Source organism: Dipodomys merriami, unplaced genomic scaffold (assembly GCF_024711535.1).
Source record: "Dipodomys merriami isolate MVZ:Mamm:240054 unplaced genomic scaffold, mDipMer1.0.p SCAF_1067, whole genome shotgun sequence".
NCBI lineage: Eukaryota > Metazoa > Chordata > Mammalia > Rodentia > Heteromyidae > Dipodomys > Dipodomys merriami.
Genome location: NW_027202346.1, coordinates 208,792 through 229,209, shown reverse-complemented (window position 1 = coordinate 229,209; position 20,418 = coordinate 208,792). Strand labels below are relative to the sequence as shown.

Below are 20,418 nucleotides of genomic sequence, written 5' to 3'. Positions count from 1 at the left end.
TGTCCCCAGCGCCAGTGACTCCTTCACCTCCCCAACAGGAAGTAGCCAAAAGAGTCCATGACACCTGTTGACTCTGGTACCTTTAAATATCTCTGCTACCTCCTCTGGCTACTGTAATCCTAAAGTGGAAAAAGTCTTACCTCCCCCCTCCAGGATGTCAGGAGCCAGGTACCATGCCATGTCTCTTCTGGTAATCAAACCTTCCTGGCTTATTTCTCTCTTGGCTGATAATAACAATTTTTTGCCTGAACAGCAACTTTGCTTTTTATTAAATGTGTCTTGATATTTTAACTTTAAAAAATATGCATATAGGGCTCGGAAAGTGGCTCAGTGTTAAAAAATATGCATATATATTTTTGTAGATCATGGGGCATGAACTCTGGGCCTGGGTGCTATCCTTCAGCTGTTCAGCTCAAGGCTAGTGCTCTACCATTTGATCCACAGCACTGCTTCTGGCTTTTTCTGTTCATGTAATGCTGAGGAATCAAACCCATGGCCTCATGTATGTGAGACAAGCACTCTACCAATGAACCATATTCCAAGCCGTAGAAAATGTTTTAAAAAATGGTTTCATCACAAAACTTAAATAAAAACTTAGTAATTTAATGGAATTTTCTTGAACATTTAAACAACATTAAAAAAATTGCAGAATTTTTTAAAAGATGAGGAATATAGATGAAGTAACATTGAGCAGTCTCCAGTGTAAAAGTAGCATTCAGAAACTCTGTATGAAGGTATCTCTATACCAATAGCTCTTTTTTCCCATTTCTCAAGACTTTAGACAGAAACTTGAGCATGTCCCAACTGTTCAAAATTGTGAATCTCTTGGCTCTGAGTGACACTTGGAGTAGAAGGCAAGATTTTGTTCATCATATCATCATGGTGTGAGGCCATCCTAGAATGTGCACATTGAACACCTGGCACCATACACACTGCCATAGGCCGTACTGTTTCAACAAATAAATCCCACAATCACAAGTTATTATAATGCTGCATATGAAATCATTTTAAAATGACAAAAATGAGAAGCAAGCAAAATGTACTTTAACTGATTGTGAACTTTTCAGGGAGATTTAAGGATATTGGTGACATGGAAAAATAATAAAATTGGATGTGCAGAAGCCCCATAGCTGCAAAGTTGCTAGAGCCTGTGAGCTGTGAGATCCAGGGACAAAATCTCAGCCTCACCCCTGCTTATGCCACCAAGACGTCCTAGAGACCAATGACTCCCTGTCTTTCCTCCACCACCTATTCAGGACACAGAACATCCAGTCATGGATAGAAATGAGATGGTGCTGAGGGCCGAAGTGGCCAAGCAAGCTGAGCAATATGGTGACATGGCAGCCTGCATCAAGTCTGGAAGTGAGCAAGAAGTTGAATTACCTAATGAGGAAAGGAATCAACTCTCAGCTGCTTATTGGAACCCATAGGTCATCTTGGAGGGTAGTTTCAAGTATTGAGCAAAAGACAGAAGGTGCTGAGAAAAAGCAGCAAATCGTGTGAGAACACAGGAAGAATTGAGAACAAGCTAAGAGATATCTGCAATGATATACTGTCTCTTTTGGAAAAGTTCTTGATCCCTAATGCTCCACAAGCAGAGAGCAAAGTCTTTTATTTGAAAATGAAGAAAGACTGCTACCACATCATGTCTGAGGTTGCTGCTGGTGATGACAAGAAAGGAATTGTGAATCAGTCACTCCAAGCATACCAAGAAGTTTTTGAGATCAGCAAAAAGTAAATGCAACCAATGCATCCTATCAGATTGTGTCTGGCCCTTAACTTCTCAGTGTTCTATTATGAAATTCTGAACTCCCCAGAGGAAGTTTCCTTTCTTGAAAAGACAGCTTTTGATGAAGTCATTGCTGAACTTTATACTTTATGTGGGTTATGTTACTTCTATTTTAATTTCTGTATTTCCCATGTGTTTTCTGTTTGCTTGTTTCAGATTAGGAGAGTAGAGCCTGTTAACATTTAGTGAGTTATCCGTTTTTATCATGAGTTGGCCAGTATGACGATGTGGAATTTTTAAACAAGTTATAAATGTTTGGCATGTGCTTTGGTTCATGGTGACTTCACAAGTGCCAGTGTTGAAACTAATTCCATGTCTAAGTGAGGAAATCTTCCTACATATTGGTTTGTACTGGTGGAGAATAAGAGGGAAAATGGTTCCAGTCAAGGTGTAGTTATTGTGGGTATTATAAAGTTTTGGAGCACTGGTGGGGCTGTCACTCAAACAGATATTCCATGGCTTTTCCAAGTTACAATCATGTATTTCTGTGGAAGAGTCTATTTCAGTGAGCACACCTTTGACTACAGCACCAGAAGTTTTCTTTCAGACAAAGTTGTGACCCAATTAACTCTGGATAAGGGCAGAAACGGTTCACATTCCATTATTTGTGAAGTTACTGGTATTTGCTCAAACTATTTTTGCTACACATTTTATTTGTATTTCAATGTTTTAGACAACCTAAAACTGATTTAAAAGTAAAGGTGTAGAAAAAATGAACTGCTTGGTATTGACAATTCATGTATATTCAGCAAAGCCATAAACAAAAATCCGTATGTTTAGGAAATGGAAAGACTTGGAAAAAATTATATTAAGTTATTATATTAAAATTTATATTAAGCCCAAAGAAACTTAGGTCCGATAATTTCCCTTATTTGCAATAACTAGTATATGTCTGAGTCAAGCAGAAAAGGTCAGATAAATTGATGTTAGGGAAATGAACCCTAAGATATGTATTCAAATGTTTTTTTTTCCTTCATGTGATTGTTTCTAACACATTTACAATATTATTTCTTTGTTGCTTTGTATGTCCCTCCCCCATGTTATATCCTCTGCTATTTGAGATTGGTATAATTTGTGGAGGGGAAGGGAAAAAACAAATAGTTTAAATAGGGATATTGGTGGATCCATTGCAACAATGAGATGTTATGTGGAAGAAGTTAGGTGGAAAAATGAACTTTACAACTTTGGTAGGGGGAGAGCAGGATTGGGTTGAGGGGCGGGGGGAGGATGGGAAGGGATGGGAAGGGGAAACAAAAGAGGAGGCTACAATGCTTGATAAGAAATGTACTCCTTATCTTGCCCATGTAATTGAACCCCTCTGTACGGTATTTTCACAATAAAAAAAATCCTATGTATTTAACTTGATTTTAGATTCTTTTTCCTTCTGTGATTTTTTTCTTTTTTGCTATGTGCCTCAAACACATGTGTTGTTAAAAAAAAAAACCAAGATTAAAGGGAAATAATATGATGGCCTTCTTTGTTTAATGTCTTTTGAAATTTTCATGAACAATCCAAGCATAATTTTTAAGAACACATGTATTAAGTTCATTTAAGTGGAATAAAACATTTTTGAATGGACTTTTCAACTACTTTCTCTATTATTTTTCATGTAAATCATTCTTTTGAGTTTGAATCTCCTCTAAGGAAATTGTACATTATTAGAACATTGTTCATTAGTCCCTTTTGGCAGGGAATAGGCTTTTACCGAGTTAAAGTACAAAGTTTATCATAACAAAAAAATTACTTATGTAACTACCAAACACCTCCCATATTCCCCATTCTCCTCGCACCTCAAAAACAAAAGTGTTTTTTTTTTCTCCTTTGAGGAGTGGAAAATTGGCCATTGAATAGCATTAACTGTAAATTCTATGCTTCCTAATCAGTTTTGGTTTTTCAGAACTTCTTGGTACAGTTTGCCTTCGATTTTTATCATTCTGTTTGTCAGGTACATAAGATTTCCTTCTTTTTTTAGCCTTCTGCCTTGTCACTTTTCTTGGTGGCTGTGTACTTTGGAAATGGAAACATGATCTTTCTGGCTCTACATACTCTCTAAGATCCTTTGGTCCTTTGCTTGCATACTATAAACTATTTCCAACATCCTCTACTGCAGCACATCTTACCTTACTTGATGAGATTGTGTATATCTTATAAACTCTATCCCAAATGGTCTGTCTGTCATTTTTGTCATTAAATGTTTCTTCTCCCAATAATGATGAGGCTGTTAAACCTAAATATCATCCTACAGAATATTTCCTTGGTACTTAACAAAAAACAGCGAACAAAAATGCCATTTGAAAAGGTACAGTTGTTTTTTCTTATAAAATGTAAGATCCTCTAGAGCAGGGGCAATATTTTCTGTATGTTCTATTGTGCCTAGTACAATATAAATGCTCAATAAATACTGATGGTTTGAGGCAAGAAAAAAAATCTTCCTTCTTTATTTGAAATACCAGCTAAACCAATTACTATTCTTGAGTTTGATATTGCTTTAAAATAAAAGTTTGCAGTTATGTTGAAGATAGTCAGACATAGAAACATACATTTATATTTATTTATATAAACACACACATATATTGCTTTGGTGTAAGCAGTAAGATTACATTTACCTAACTTAAAATATAAAATCAATGCTATATATAAATCAGTACAAACTCACCCAGTCAATTGAATCCACCCAGATTCCTTCATAAAACCCGTAAACTTATCAGATCTTTTGCACAAGTGTTAGCCCTTCTAACTAAGCTCATCTCAGAAGAAGCCATGATGGAAAAGAACCCAAGAGCGATATCAGGCACATAAAAGAGGTTAGATCTATTTTCAAAGAAGTGATATCAGTAAAATTATTAAATTATTTGGGATTGAAAACCAAAGAAATGAAGATCTCTACAAAGAAGGGGACTAAAAAGAAAGGAATTTAGTTCAGTCATAAACTGAAAACACAGTTCACCTTGATAGGAATAGCTTCTCTGACATATCAGCACTGTCAGTAGTTATTCCTAGTTCCACATTTGGTATTTGGGCTTCTCTCTGAAAAACATGGGGAGGTTATTTATGTAACAAAATAATCTCTTTTACTTCACTATCTATGCAGTGAGTGTTAATAGTTTTCCAAAGGACCTTTTGTGGTCACTAGGCCCCAGATGTAATATAAATAACAAGACTGATGTTCTTATAGGTAATCAAACTGAGTTCCATCCATTTGTAGGGTCTCAAGTAAGTTAGGAAGGAGAGAAATTAGAGAGGCCATTGCATTAAGAAAGTAACAACTAACACATTGAAAATATGCTTGTAGGGTCTTTTTTCAATTTTTAGCCTTTCCCTATAAAATTGTGTTAAGTCATAGGACGATGAGAATTTTTCAATTACAAAAATCATTTAGAGGCATGGACCTATTTTTGGTAAAGAAATAATGCATTTGTAGGACTGGAATTGAAAAAAAATGAAAGGAATTGGGGTAATAATGGAGCTTCCTGTTTTTAATTCCTCTTGCAGGACTTGAGAGCTTGAATGATCCTCCCTACTCAGGCTTAGAAGTTGCTGGACTACAGTTGTATCACTGGGCCTAGAAAGATTAGGCCTACACATTTATTTTGAGAAGAGCTGCTAGGGAGCTTAGGAAATTAGGAATTCTCTGGTGATGCTGCATTATCAGTAAAGGAACTGTGTTGTCCCAAATGATGCCTGAGAATTCCTGACTGTGGCAAATGCCAGAGGTCAGGACACAAGCCTGGTTTCTAGAAGTAGCCCTGACTCTTCCCACACTCAGGACCTGGGATAACAAAGATTTATTCCAAAGTCTAATGGGTAACACATGGGAAGACAATATGACTTAGCTTAGAGTGATTGAGAGGAACTTTTAGGATCATAGAAGAGGGAGGAATTCACACTGGAATAGGGCATGCAAACAGAAAGACAAAAACACACTGGTTTGGCCCAAGCCATCAAGCTTCACAGAGACTCATCCTTCACTTCACACTTGCACCTCACCCACATTCCCCCGATCTCCCCAATCCATCATCAGTTTGAACAGTAATGGTGGTGAGGTGCCTTCTCTAAGACCACTCCTCCCACCCACAGGATTTTTTTCACTATTTAGCTGAACAAATTTTTAAAGAAAAGTTAATGGGAACACCATGAGTTGAAGCCACAATAGCAACAATGAACATCAAAGAAAAGTAAAGAACCTTAAAGGAAAGGAAAACTTGGGAAACAGCCAAAATCTACTTAAGATTTCAAAAATGGAATTTGGGCATTTCTGGGAAATTGTTAGATTTTTTTAAAAATTTAATTGGTGCAAGGATTTTGCTGTATATATAGCAATTTCTGTTACTTTATTGCAGTGTATACATTAATCATGAAAAATGATCCAAGAATCCGTTTAGTGCCTGCCAATACCTTTTTATATTGAACAGGGAGCTATTCCAAAATGTAAAGAAATCAGATATAATTTACATTCAACAGAACTTATCTTTTAAACAGAAACAGAAAGAAAAGTTTCATAACCTCTGCTACATTAGTAGATCTAAGAATTAAAAAGCCAACTTATTTCATGCTTCCAATACTTGTCCATTTCTCAGATAGTCTAACAATGTTTCAGGAGACACACAGTGATTTTCATTTAAAAAAAAAAAAAACAACTCACCTATGCTCATGTGAAGCTGGAGAAAACCTCCCCATGCATGATTGCAATCCTCAGAGAAAGGGCCTAGAACTGGTGGAAACCTACTTCCTCTTAGAGTGGCAAGATGCATTGTGGGAATTGTAGTCTATGTTACAGCACAGATCCTTTGAAAGTGCAGGGTTTTTATTTTTTTTCAAAGCAGGGCAAAGATCCTTCTGCGCATGTGCCTCCCCACCCACTGTGGGTATTTTCAGCCTGCAAATTCCAGTTTCATTCCCTTTGCCTTGCTGCTGGGAGTTTTCTCTTCTGTGAAGCTTGGGAGGTGTAACTTGAAAGGATCTCAGGCTGCAGAACCAATAACAGGTAGGAACTGTGAGCTGGATGCAAAACACAAGGCAAAATTGATCCTCCACAGGTTCCTCCAGCATGAGGCTAATGATATGTTCAGAGCTCAAGAGTTTGTGCTGCCACAGCCCTTGTGCCTCCAGGTGCCAGAAACTGGCTTGCAATGTTCTGACAGCAAGTTGGGTGGTTCTCCAGAATAGGAGAAAATGTGCATTTATATTTCCATGACGGTGAAATTCTTCAGTTAACACGTGATTTTATTATCTTTGCCCAGGTGTAAGATGAGCATGGTAACAATTGTAGTAAAATTGTGAGGTCTGTGCCTGATTTCTGTACGTTTATATTGCAGTTGTTTTTTGAGGTTCTGTGTTGTTTCTCCTAGAGGTGTCTCTGCTCTTCTCCTACATTGTTAGCTTTCTTAGTACTCCTGGCTTTAGTTCACAAATGTTTGTACTAGACCTTTTTACTAGGAACAGGTATACATGAGATATTACAGTAGTGTGTGATGGTCCTGTTTTTTTTTTTCTTTCTGTTAAGCAATGAAGCCTAGCAATGTTTGAAGGAGGATACGTTGTCAACTCTGACAAGCCCTACAGAGCAGAGGCAGAAAGGCAAAGGAAGGGCAAAAGGTTTTCAGATTCCTTGCTTTAAGCAAAGATTAGTTCTACTCCCTAGAGCACAAGACTCAGGTGGTACTATTTGCTCTAACACTCTCAATCACTTGATGCTGTTGGAAGGTTTATACTAACTAGTAGGAGGGGAAATGAACTTGCCTGAGGAATCAGTCAGAACCTAGTTCTCAGAAGGGACATGGAGCTGTGGTTTGTGGAGGAGGAATTATTGTCACAAGTGAATGTATCTATCTCTGTTCTTACTAATTTATTCAGCCTGTTCACACGATCAATTCTTGTACATGATCTCTCAAATGTCTCACCTGTGGATATACTGATAGTAGCCTTATAGCGTTGGTTTTTACCTGCAGTTAAGAAAGTGTCATCGAGTGTTACAGAAGGAAATTAAAGTACTGTGTCTTACTCAAAGTGGTATGTTTTTTAAATGTAACATATAACATAGTTTTAGGTAGTGTTCTCCATTTTATCTCAATCTTCTCAAAGAAGTATTATTTCACTTAAGAAAATCTTCATGGGAATTGAAGTCAATGAAGCTTGAACATTCCTTTAAAATATGTTAGTGAAACATGTTGATCCCTTTTTATCCTTTGCACTTCTTATGGATTTTCCTAGCATAAAATTTTACTAACATGGATATTCTCCACTTTATCTGTTCTTGACAAGTTACAATTTCTCCACTAGATTAATGAGCCTATTTTAGATCATTTAAAATGAGAGACTGCCTAAATATGTATTCCAAAACAATTGTTCAATAGAATTTAAATACAATACAATAAAATGCTCTTTTTTGTGTGCTAGACCTGGTTCTTGGGCTCAAGCACTGGACATTGACCCTGAGCTTCTTTTGTTCCAGCCTAATGTTCTACCACTTAAGCCATATCTCCACTTTTAGGTATTTTAGTAGTTTATTGGAGATCAGTGACTTTCCTGCCCCAGCTGGCTTCAATCTGTGGTGCTCAGATCTCAGACTTCTGAGTAGCTAAGATTACAACCATGAGCCACCAGAGCCCAGTTACAAAATAAACTCTTTTAAATATAGATTATGTTTGTAATAAAATAATATGAAATAGAAGACTTTAAATTTAAAGGATGATAGTCTAAATCCCAAAACAAGAAGAAAATATCCCAACCTGAAATCTAGAACAATTGTCGTTTTGAGTATTTGAATGTGGATAATTAGCCTACAGAAATTTCTATGTATCTTTTTAAAAGTAAGAAGCCATTCTTGTGATGTGGAACAATCCAAAATGAATGTGCAAATATTGCTTTTCAGTGATTCATACTGTTCCTTAGCACAAACGACCTAACTGAAGTTTACAGAGTAGGTTTTCATATTTCATACATATCACTGTAAAGTTTGTTATTTTATATTAAGAGTTTCTAATCCATGTAGTTGTGTAAAAAAGAAAAACTCTGGATAGTAGCATTTCCTGTGTAAAAGCCAAACAATCAATATAAGAAAAAGCATATGAGTTTTTATCTTTTTATTTTTATAAGTCTGCATTTTGGGGTATCCTCAGCTTAGAATTTTGTGTTAGTATTATTTGTGCAACATAAGATTTTAATCTTCTGGTTCTTTAGCTGTGATGTTCTGTCACTCCTATGCTTAATATTTCTTGTTACATCTTCATTAAGCCCTTTATCTCAAGGAGAATGGCCACAATTCTTCATATGATTGTTTAGGAAAGTGAGCATTAGGGACTTCTCAAAACTTTATTTACATAATCCTTACTGATTATGTAAAGTAGGCTAACTGACAAATTTCAAGTTATTGCTCAAGGGTGCTCCAAGTACTTGGATGCAGGGAAATGTGCCATTTGAAAACCATTACTGAAATATTATAATACAAGTAATATGTATTGTATATATTTTCTTGTATAATTTTGGGGAAAAAGTATTGAGTTATAACCTATATTCTTTCCATGGAGTTTAAATGTATAAATGAATAAGATAGAGTACAAAAGCTCAATGGAGTCCTAGGATCCATTTTAATTAATAGAAAAATAGTTCATACAACCATAAATGTATTTCATTAATAACTAGTGGTATTGAAAGTTTGGATATTTGTTTTAATTATTCAATTATTTTTAGGAACCTTAGTTTTTATGAATTCTGTATGTATATTAACCTAGAATACTGTTTTTCTACCAACTAATGGACTGTGGAGTCATCTTCAGTGGAGCATTTAATACTCTACTTGAGACATCAAAGATTCTTCTCCCATAAGAAGGCTTTGTGCTTTTTCACTCCATGTATAATGTTTTGAGCAGGAAAATCTGAGGCATAATCACACAGGTTCTTTCCTGACTATGTCAATTGCCTTTTCTCTAAGCCATGCTTCCAGAATCTTCTCTTCATTGGCAACAGGAAGAAAGAATGAGAGGATCTCTGGTGAGTTGTTTTTTATTTCTCATTTTTCACATTCCATTTTAGGAAACTATGTTTATCCAAGATTTAAAACAGAAAAAAAAATATTCACCTTCAAGAACATGTTCCTAAATAAGATAAAGATGGTTTTTAGAATGAGTAGATTATAAAATGTTACAGCCTGTCTTAGTTGAGGGCAGACTTGCTTAGATTTTTCTGATGTGAGAAAAAATAGTCACACTTGTTTTGTGATTCAATGCCATTGAGGGAGTCACTTGTTATGTAAAGTGGACATTTGCTGACAATTTGTCAGAGATCACCTCCTTAAGACTAATGTTGAATTATGTTAAAGAGGTTTTACTGGAGTTTCTGAAATAGTGTGGTCACACACACACCTTCCAATGTTAGATATTACTTAGTAAGATATATGTAATTAAATTACCCTCCAATATTTCTTGGACTGCTTCCTGGTCTTTGACTACATAAAACTTGATGATATTTGATGATATAGTGTGTTGTCTTCCTAGAAAACCCTCTGTATTTTTCTTAAGGTGTCATCACAAGATATTTTTCTCTATTTACTCTCCTCATTCTGTTTCCTACTCATAAGCTTTCATCATTTCTCTCTTTCTCTCACTTTTTATATATTTTCCTGCCTGTGTGTTCATCTATTTCAGTCCCCCTTCTCTCCATCTGTCTCTCACCATTTTGCAAATGCTGTATCTGGGAACTTGTTTTACTGATCAATTTTCCTTTGCTGACATAGTTCTTTGAATTGAAATTTTCTTACCCCCTTTTTTTTTATGTCTGAGATGAAGGTTTGTTGTGATGCATGTTGGTGTCTAAATTCAAAACTAATGGGATACACCTACCTAATTCTCCACTGTGCCTTTCTTGTGCTAGTGTTGAAACAGGAACTCACAGGCCTCACATCCTGTCAGCTTCCTCCTTCACTGTTGGAACTACTTGTTCTTAAAAAAAATCTTTTTGCATTGTAAAATAGTTTACAGAGGGGTTACAGTTAAGTGATTATATTTCCTAGGGAGCATTGTTACCTGCGCCTTTGTCTTTCCTCTACCATTTCTTTCCTCCTAACCTCTGCAATCCCTCCCACCCTCCCTCACACAAATGGTAAAGTTTGTTTTCAACCTAGTGCCTTTTTTTTTTTCTTGGTCCGGTTGTGGGGCCTGAACTCTGGGACTGGGACTTGTCCCTCAGCTCTTCCCACTTGAGCCACAGCGCCACTTCCAGCTTTTTTTTGTTTTTGCTTATGTGGTGCTGAGGAATCGAACCCTGGGCCTCATGCATGCAAGGCAAGCGCTCTACCACTGATCCACTTTCCCAGCCCCCAACCTAGTGTCTTGTACATCTCATTGTTACAATGGGTCATTGTTATAATTAAACCTTTTGTTTTTCTTTCCTTCCTATCGCCAAATTATAAAAATGTATATACAAGATGCATGGCACTGCAAAAAAAATACAGTGATAACAGAGGTTATACCGTGGGGGAAGAACATACCAAAGGAACAAAGAAAATCACATAGTACATTATAAGTACATTAAAAACAATAGCAAGAAACAAAAACCACCCGGGTTCCTGTCTTAGTGCTCATTTTACTTCATATCATCTTATATGGTTATATATTTGCTGTTGACTATTTCTGCTTGTCCTACACATGTATTAGTTATTTCAAATAAGGGATACCATGGGACCTGTGATTCTTTGGGCCTGGCTTACTTCACTTAATACAAGGTTTTCCAAGTCTTTCCATATCCTAATAAATGGGGTGATGCCATTATTTCTGATGGAGGCATAGAAAAGGATTGTGTGAGTGTGTAGGTGTGTGTGTGTGTGTGTGTGTGTGTGTGTGCGTATATATACATACATATATGTATAAATACATATTATGTATATATGGATATATACATATCATATTTTCTTGATTCACTCATCTACTGAGGGGCATCGAGGTTGGTTCCATATCTTAGCTATGGTAAATAAAGTTGCAATAAACATAGGTGTGCTGGTGGCTTTAGTATTCCCTTGTTTGTAATCTTTGGGTAAATACCCTAAAGTGTGATTGCTGGGTCAAAGGGGATCACTATGTGCAGTCTTTTGAGGAACCTCCAAACTACTTTCCAAAGTGATTGAACAAGTTTACACTCCCACCAACAATGCAATAGGGTTCACTTTTCTGTCCGCATCCCCTCCAGCATCTGTTGTTATTAGTGTCCTTCATTATAGCCATTCTATCTTGGGTGACGTGGAATTTCAAGGTTGTCTTAATTTGCATTTCTTTTTGGCTAGAGAAGTTGAGGCTTTTTTTGGTTTTTTAGTTTTTTTTTTTAAAGAATGAAATTGCTCCATTTGTTAGGAAATGGAAAGACTTGGAAAAAATTATACTAAGTGAAGTAAGCAAGGCCCAAAGAAACGTAGGTCCTATGTTTTCCCTTACTTGCAATAACTAGTATATGTCTGAGACAAGCAGAAACTATCAGATAAGTTGATTTTAGGCGAAATGAACCCCGTTAAGGATTCGAATATATTTTCTTTCTTGTAATTGTTTCTAACATATTTATAAGTTGAGCCTTTTTTAAAAAAATATGTCTTTTGGCCATTCTTATCTCCTCTTCAGATTAGATTCTTGTTAAGTCTTTAGCCCACTTATTTATTGGGCAGTTGTTTCTCTGAGGATTTGTTGTTGGGGATTTAATTTCTTGAGTTCTAAGTATATTTTAGATATGAGACCCATGTTCATTTTATGTCAAGTGAAGATCTTCTCCCAATCTCTGGGCTTTGTATTGATCTTGTTAGCAATGACCTTTGCCATGCAGAAGCTCTGCGGTTTCATGCAATCCTATTTGTCCAACCTTTCTTTGATTTGTTGTGTTTCTGGGTCTCTATTAAGAAAATTTTGGCTGGTTACAAGTATCACTAGAGTTTTTCCTATTCTTTTCTGTAATGTTTATTAGGGTGTTTGCTTTGAATGTGCGGTTTTTGATCCTTTTGGATTTGATTCTTTGTGCAGGGTTATATATACAGATCTAGCTTTAGTTTTCTGCAGGTTATGAACCAACTTTGCTACCACCATTTACTGACGAAGTTGTCTTTCCTCCATTCTATATTTTAGCTCCCTTCTCAAAGTTTAGGTGGATATAGGTCTGTGTGTTCATTTCTGGGACTTCAGTCCTATTCCATTGGTCCTCAAGTTTGTTCTTGTGCAATTACCAAGCTGTTTTGATTACTATCGCTTTGTAGTACTGTATGAAATTTGTTAGTGATATTCTACCAGCATTGTTTTTTCTGGTATGGATCGTTTTTGCTATCTGGGGACTTTTATTGTTCCATATATATTTCTGGATTGCTTTTAATATTTCATTGAAGAATGAGGTTGGGCAATTGATAGGTGTAGATAGCCTTTGGAAGTATTGTCATTTTCACAATTTTGATTCTCCCATTCTGGGAGCATGGTAGGTTTTCCCACTTCCTAAGTTGTGCTTTAATTTCCTTTTTGGCATTATCATTTGAGCCACACCTCCTCCAATCTGTTGATTAGCTGCTTAATTTGAGTTGTCTACCCAGTTGCCTGGTTTCCAGCCTCCTTAGTAACTAGGGGAGGATCAGCATCTTGAGCCAGAAGCACTTGTTTTAATTGCATGAATATTTATCATTAACAGTTAATTGGATACTACAATAAAGTTAGATTATTGTTAACAGCATATGTAAAATTAATATTCAACCTAAGCTCCAGTATTTCATGTTTCAATTAAGTGATGTATTTTATTTTTAATAATTGTAGCTGTTCTTCTAACTGTGCTACATTTTCTTCACTAACTTTATGATCACACAACTCCATGAAGAAATTGTTTCAAATTTAATTGAATTTACTGTTATAGTGGTGATGTATGGGGAGACTACCATTTCCTGGGCCAGGTATTGAGTACATTTCCTTTCATGCTGTGTCTTCCATATCCTCACTCTCTCCCAATGTTTCCCTTCCATCTTGACTCATGATTTGTATAGCTTACACTCATCATTGCCTAATGACCTCCACAGATGCGCTTTTTGCCCCATTTCCTTCTAGTTCTCTGGCTTTCCCCCACTCTCCAGAAGAGATCCCTGTGAATACACCATACATATATTTAAACTTTTTTTTTGCCAAACCTGGGGCTTGAATTTGGAGCCTGTCCTGGGCACCATTCCTGATCTTGGTTTGGTCAAGTCTACAACTCTACCACCTGAGCCACAGTGCCATTTCCTAATTTTTCTGTTTATGTAGTGCTGAGGAATGGAACCTAGAGCTTCATGCATGGCAGGCAAGTACTCTAACACTTAGCCATATTCCCAGCCCCAAAGTATTTTTTTGATTTCAAAGGTGAAGTAAGAAAGAGGCTACATTTAATATTCTATAAATCACAATGAAGGAATACATTTCTTTGAGATCCATTTTAATGTCCCTGTATTTATTTCACTCATAGAATACTACAAATATATTTTTTAATTTTCATGTATTTATAACATAATTTTAATTTTTCATATTGGTTTCTACACCATTTGTCTTCTGATTTACTAGTAATCTTGGAATATGTGTCTTGATAAATGTAACACTATCGTGTTTTGTTTTTTAAGTTTAAGATAATGGCATCCATGTGTGTGTTTGTGCTGATTTTTTTTGTCTGGTTGTTATGTCAGGTAGTAAGAGGAGTATTAGTTCTGCAATAGTAATGGTAGATTAAAGTATTAAACCTGCATGGTCTTTTAAACATGTCTTTCTACACTTTGCTTTTCAGTATAAATTTTTATTATCATAATGTATAATCTGTCTGTTATTATCAATCTGTATCAGTGGTCAAATATTTTGGGCTGATGCTTATTTCCTACATATTATCACTATTTGTATTTATCATCATTAACTTTTGCTCATGGTATCTTTGTATAGTTTTTAAAATTTTTATTTCTCTCTAGTCCATGACTTTGGATTGCTCATTAAGTTTTCTTTCTTCTGTTCATGTCAGACAGTGCCTTATATATTTACTATATTTTACAATATAAATATGGTCTTATTTTGATGGACATTTTGCTATTTAATATCTGTTTGTCTCATCTGATATTTATTTCTTATTTCGCTTCTATGTAACCTGCACACACCTCAAATTCACCGTAAATCACCTCTCATATAAGCTGCAGGCATTGTCCTGTACACTGTGAATTACCTCTGATACCATTACAAATTAAATCTGATGTAAATAGTTGTTATAGTGCATTGTTCTTAGGATAAAAATAAGACTGCATGCTTAATACAGTTGCCCTACTTTTTCAAAGATTTGGTTCTATGTTCCATTGAATTTGTGCAACTCAAAATATGCAAGGACTGCAAGGTTTTTACAAAGGGTCTTATTAATATTCTTCATACAAAAATAAGCAGACATTTCATGTAAAGAACAAAGGCCATACTCTGTCGGAAGCATAGAGCTTCAGCAGAAGTAAAATGTGCAAGAAAATTGTTATACTTTAGAACTGCAAGAAAATGAACTTTCTACCCTGTAGGCTTCTTTGTTGGGAACACAAAGGAAATTCACTTGCTGGATGCATTTTTACTAGGAACATTAAACTTTACAATATTATCATACTAGTAACATATAGCATAATATAGTTACTTTTCAATGGAATTGAATGGAATGTATAACCTTTCTATTCCCCTTTTAAATTTTTGTAGAAATAATTCTTTAAACTCAGACCCCCTTATTTGCGAGGCAAATTCATTGATCTACATGCAGGATTCACAAACTTTGTTTTTAATACACTTATGTGTTTGTATATTGAATTTGCATTCCTTATGAATTATGAGTATGATACTATAAGTTTTCTTTTCACAAGAGAAATTACATACAATGTTTTCTATACATTCTTTTACCTACACATGTACCATTCCTTTAACTACACATTTAGCTTTTTAATAATCTTGTCCTCTGTGTAGATCTATGTTAGCAATTTTTTTTTTCTCTTGATGCAGAATAAATTTTTTTGGTATGGTTGTCGGGCCTGATCTCTGACCCTGCGCCCTTTCCCTCAACTCTTCAGCTCAAGGCTAGGCCCTTATCACTTGAGCCACAGTGCCACTTCTGGCTTTTTTCTTTTTTGCTTATGTGGTGCTGAGGAATCGAACCCTGGGCCTCAAGCATTCAAGGCAAGTGTTCTACCACTGAGCCAGCCACCTTCCCAGCCCCTCAGAATAATTTTTATAGCACTTAAAATGAACATGTGTTAATAATGCATTATCTTTCCCTAGGAATACCTTCAAGCTATATTGTTAGAAGAGGCCTTTTGTCCAATGGATTGTGTATTGAAGTCTATTTTCTTTAAACACTGTATATATATATATATATATATTTTTTTTTTCTTTTTGTGTGTTAGTCATCATTCACCTCTGATATTGTCAAGAATGACTGCATTCCTTTTAGACAGTGTACAACAAATTAGTGCAGTAATTTATTCTAAATCTTAAAACTACTATATTTTTTAGATCATGTCCCAATTCATAGTTTTTATTCCCTATCCTTCTTGTGGTGGTCATATTTCACATTTTTGGGGATCATCTTGAGCGTTCCTTAAGCCTCTATCCATTTACATCCATCCTTCAATGAAGGCCTATTAAAATGCAAAGCTGATTAAGAAACATTTTATGGTAATAAGTAAGTATTTGTTGTGGTAGGAAGTAGTCAATGTTCACAGACATTCATGCTGGCAATTCGTTTTTACATATGAAGGAAACATATGGCTATCTATGACCATACTTTTATATCTAGAAATTTAATAACAAAAATGATTAACATCGGATGTTTTATTGGGAGAACTAAGTCAAATCTTATGAGAGCCAAATAATTCATTTACTATTTTTTGAATAATTTTACTCCTTCTAACATTCACCTGAATACAGTGCTTTACATAGCTCTATGAATGTGTTATGTATTCCATATGATGTAATGACCATGTTGTGACTCTTTATGAGAGCACTATTTAATAGAAAATCTAAATAGTATTGTCAGTGAAGCAGAATATGAAAATGCAGAAAATATATTTATTTACTCATTGTTACCCAGATATGTAGTAAATATTACCAAAATATGCTAAACACAGACTTTCAGACTCCTACTCATACTTATTGTTGTCTTGCTAGGTTATTAGCTTATTAGAACTGTTTTCTTGTCTTTATTGCTGGAACCAGAAATGTGTTCTCATGTGTTAGAAAAACTTTGTATGTGTAATTACCAAGTTACTATGGAGGCAAATATTTCTACTTTGATTATATATTCTCTCATTTTATAAATAACACAGAAAGTTCCAACCACATTCTGTAATACAAAAGCACACATGTTGAAGAATGAAATTCTAGCTTTGGTGTTCTCATGACTCAGAGATTGATGGAATGCACCCTTACAGAAATTGGTGTCATTTGATGATGTGGCTGTGGAATTCAGCTGGGAGGAGTGGCAAGAATTGGATATTTCTCAGAGGACCCTGTATAGAGATGTGATGCAGGAAACCTATAGCATGCTGGTGTCCTTAGGTGAGCCAAAAATATCACATTAACTTGAAAAGTTAAGTAGGGCTTGACCTCTGGTGGTTGGTACAGTGCCTCAGCTCTTCAGTTCAAGGTGAGCACTCTATCACTTGAGCATCAGTGCCTTTTGAAACTTTCTGGTGGTTAAATTGGAGATAAGTATCTCACAGCTTTCCTACTAGGGCTGCCTTTGTATGGCAATCCTCAGATCACAGCCTACTGAGTAGCTAGGATTACAGGTGTGAACCAGTGGTGCCCAGAAAATTATACATATTCTGAGGCAATTTTATTTTCATTGTTTAAGAATCCAAATCAGCAGTTTGACAAAAGTTCCAAACTATCTTCCGTAAAGAGGAGACTGTCTTCCCAAACTTGAGGTGATTATTGTGGGTGGATATACAATCTAGAAAACACATACATACATACATACATAAATACATACATACATACACACCTATTTATTATTATTGGAAGTATGAACTGGAAATCAATTTAGAGGGAGTATTTATAATCCAAACCTAGTACTATATGTAGTGGTTCATGCCTGTAATTCTTAGGAGTCTGAAATCTGAGGCTTTCAGTTTGAAGCAAAAAATGCCAGTGAAGTCTCCATGAGACTCTTATCTCAAGATAACTACTCTTAAACTGGAAGTGGAGCTAGGACTCAAACTAATAGAATGCTAACCTTGATGAAAAGAATTGCATTCAAGTCACACAACCTGCAAAATTAATTCAAACCTCAGGGAGATTCAACCATGCAGCCAGTGAGAAATGAAAGAAGATTTAGGAGAAACCTTGTTAACAGGATATCTGAAATCTTAAAACAATTTTGACACAGCATGAGCAATAGGTCTTTACTCTTATTAACAGGGCACACTGGTCCTAAACCTCAATTGATTGTCAAGCTGGAGCAAGATGAAGAGCCATATATTAGAGAAGCCTCAGACAAGAATTTCTTAGGTGAGTTAAAGCATCTTGCAAAATTATCTCGGATCCAGAACCAAATTGGTAAACTCGTCTTGCTATGTACTGACCAATAATATTCCTAATTCCCTTGAGTCCCATGTGTAGCAGAGGACTAGGTGATCTTTGTGTTAGATTTGTGAATCAAAAATGCATGTAGATGCACACTGAACTGTGTAGGGCAGTAAAGGTAAAGTTAGCATTTCTTTCTCGTGGAAATTATTTTGAAAAACGAAAATTAGAAATGTGAAAAATGAGATTTAGTTTTCTTTGAAACTAGTAGTAGGCAGGTATAGCAAATGAATATGCCAAGGCTGCTATCCTCTGATAAGAATGAGGAGGGTAGAGGCCAGGATACAGAACTAAAGCTTTCAGTCTAGAGAGAATGATTACCTAGGTGGTGAGCTGATGTGGCTTTAGTTCATTAGTCTGAGGGTTTAAAAGTGTGATGAGATTCTGTCTAAGATGGAGGGAAACAAATTTGAAAATTTCTAAAGATACTTAAAATAATTCACAGTGAGAACTTATAACTGAAGAAATGTGGAAATAAACTTTATTCTCAGGTGAAAGGAAAAGGTTTGTATAAAAAACGTACAATCTCCAAAGTTAGAAACTAATGTTCTCCTAATGTTTGAGAAGTAAAGTAGACATATAAATTATTTTAAGAAAATAAACAATACAAAGTATCTATTCCCCTAAGATCAAACAGAGCAATTTTTTGGGAAAAAAAACGAAGAATGCTACATATTAAATTATACAGGTTAAAAAGCTAGCAGTAAATAGTTTCGTGATTTGTGTAAATAATTCCTCTGACATCAAAAAGAAGAAAAATCTGAAACACAGAAAAACATTTTCCATCATAAACTGTCAGTGTTACTCTTTTTTTATTGTGAAAATACTGTACAGAGGGGTTATAATTACTTGGGCAAGTTAATGAGTACATTTCTTATCAAGCATTGTTGCCTCCCCCTTTGTTTCCCGTTATCATCCCTTCCCATCATTCCTCTCCAGTCCCCGCATCCAGCCAAAGGTGTAAAGTTCATTTTTCGACATAACATCTTGTACAGCTCATTGTTGAAATGGGTCCACCCTCCCCTCAACAAATTATATCTACATCAAATACAGTAAAAATAGGGGTTATACCATGGGTGAGGGACAAATAAGGCAACAAAGAAATATATATATATGTTAGAAACAATAGCAAGCAAGAAAAAAAAAGCATTTGAGTCCTTATCTTGGGGTTCGTTTTGCCTAACATCAACTTATTGACCATTTCTGCTTGTCTCAGATATATACTAGTTATTGCAAATAAGGGGAACCATGGGACCCATATTTCTTTGGGCCTGGCTTTCTTCACTCAATATAATTTTTCCAAGTCTTTCCATTTCCAAACAAATGGAGCCAGATCATTCTTTCCGATGAATGCATGGAATTCCATTATGTATATATACCACATTTTCTTGATCCATTCATCTACTGAGGGGCATTTGTGTTGCTTCCTTATCTTAGCTATGGTAAACAATGCTGCAATAAACATAGTTGTGCTGCTCAGCATACCCTTAGTATGGTCTTGTTTATGATCATTTGGGTAAATGCACAGAAATGGGATTGCTAGGTCATAGGGGAGCTCTATGTGGAGTCTTTTGAGGAGCCTCCATTCTATTTTCCAAAGTAGTTGAACAAGTTTACACTCCCAACAATGCAGTAGTGTTCCCTTCTGTCTATATCCCCTCCAGCATCTGTTGTTATTAGAGTTCTTGATTATAGTAGACCAGTGGTAGAGTGTTTGCCTTGCATGCATAAGGCTCTGGGTTCGATTCTTCAGCACCACATAAGCAGAAAAAACTGGGAGTGGTGCTTTGGCTCAAGTGGTAGAGAGTTAGCATTGAGCTGAAGAGCTGAAGGACAACACTAGGCCTGGAGTTCTTCCCAGGTTTAAGGGTGTAAGGAAGAGTATTACTTTCTTAATCAATACATTGTAGTGAAAGAAATTTATTTCTCATAAATTAATTCCTACTTTAATATTTTAAAATATGTAATAGTTAAGATGGAAAAATGTCTTTACCTTTACATTAAGGAGTATTTGGATCTTATTTATGTTTTTTCTCCTTTATATGACTCATTTTAGATGTTCAAAAA

General features: G+C 35.6%; 1 pseudogene; it reads left to right on the top strand.

Annotated features, from left to right (window-relative positions):
* The first annotated feature begins 1,274 nt into the window (after window positions 1-1,274).
* On the top strand, window positions 1,275-5,926 carry LOC138814793 (14-3-3 protein zeta/delta pseudogene; annotated as a pseudogene).
* The last annotated feature ends 14,492 nt before the right edge of the window (window positions 5,927-20,418 follow it).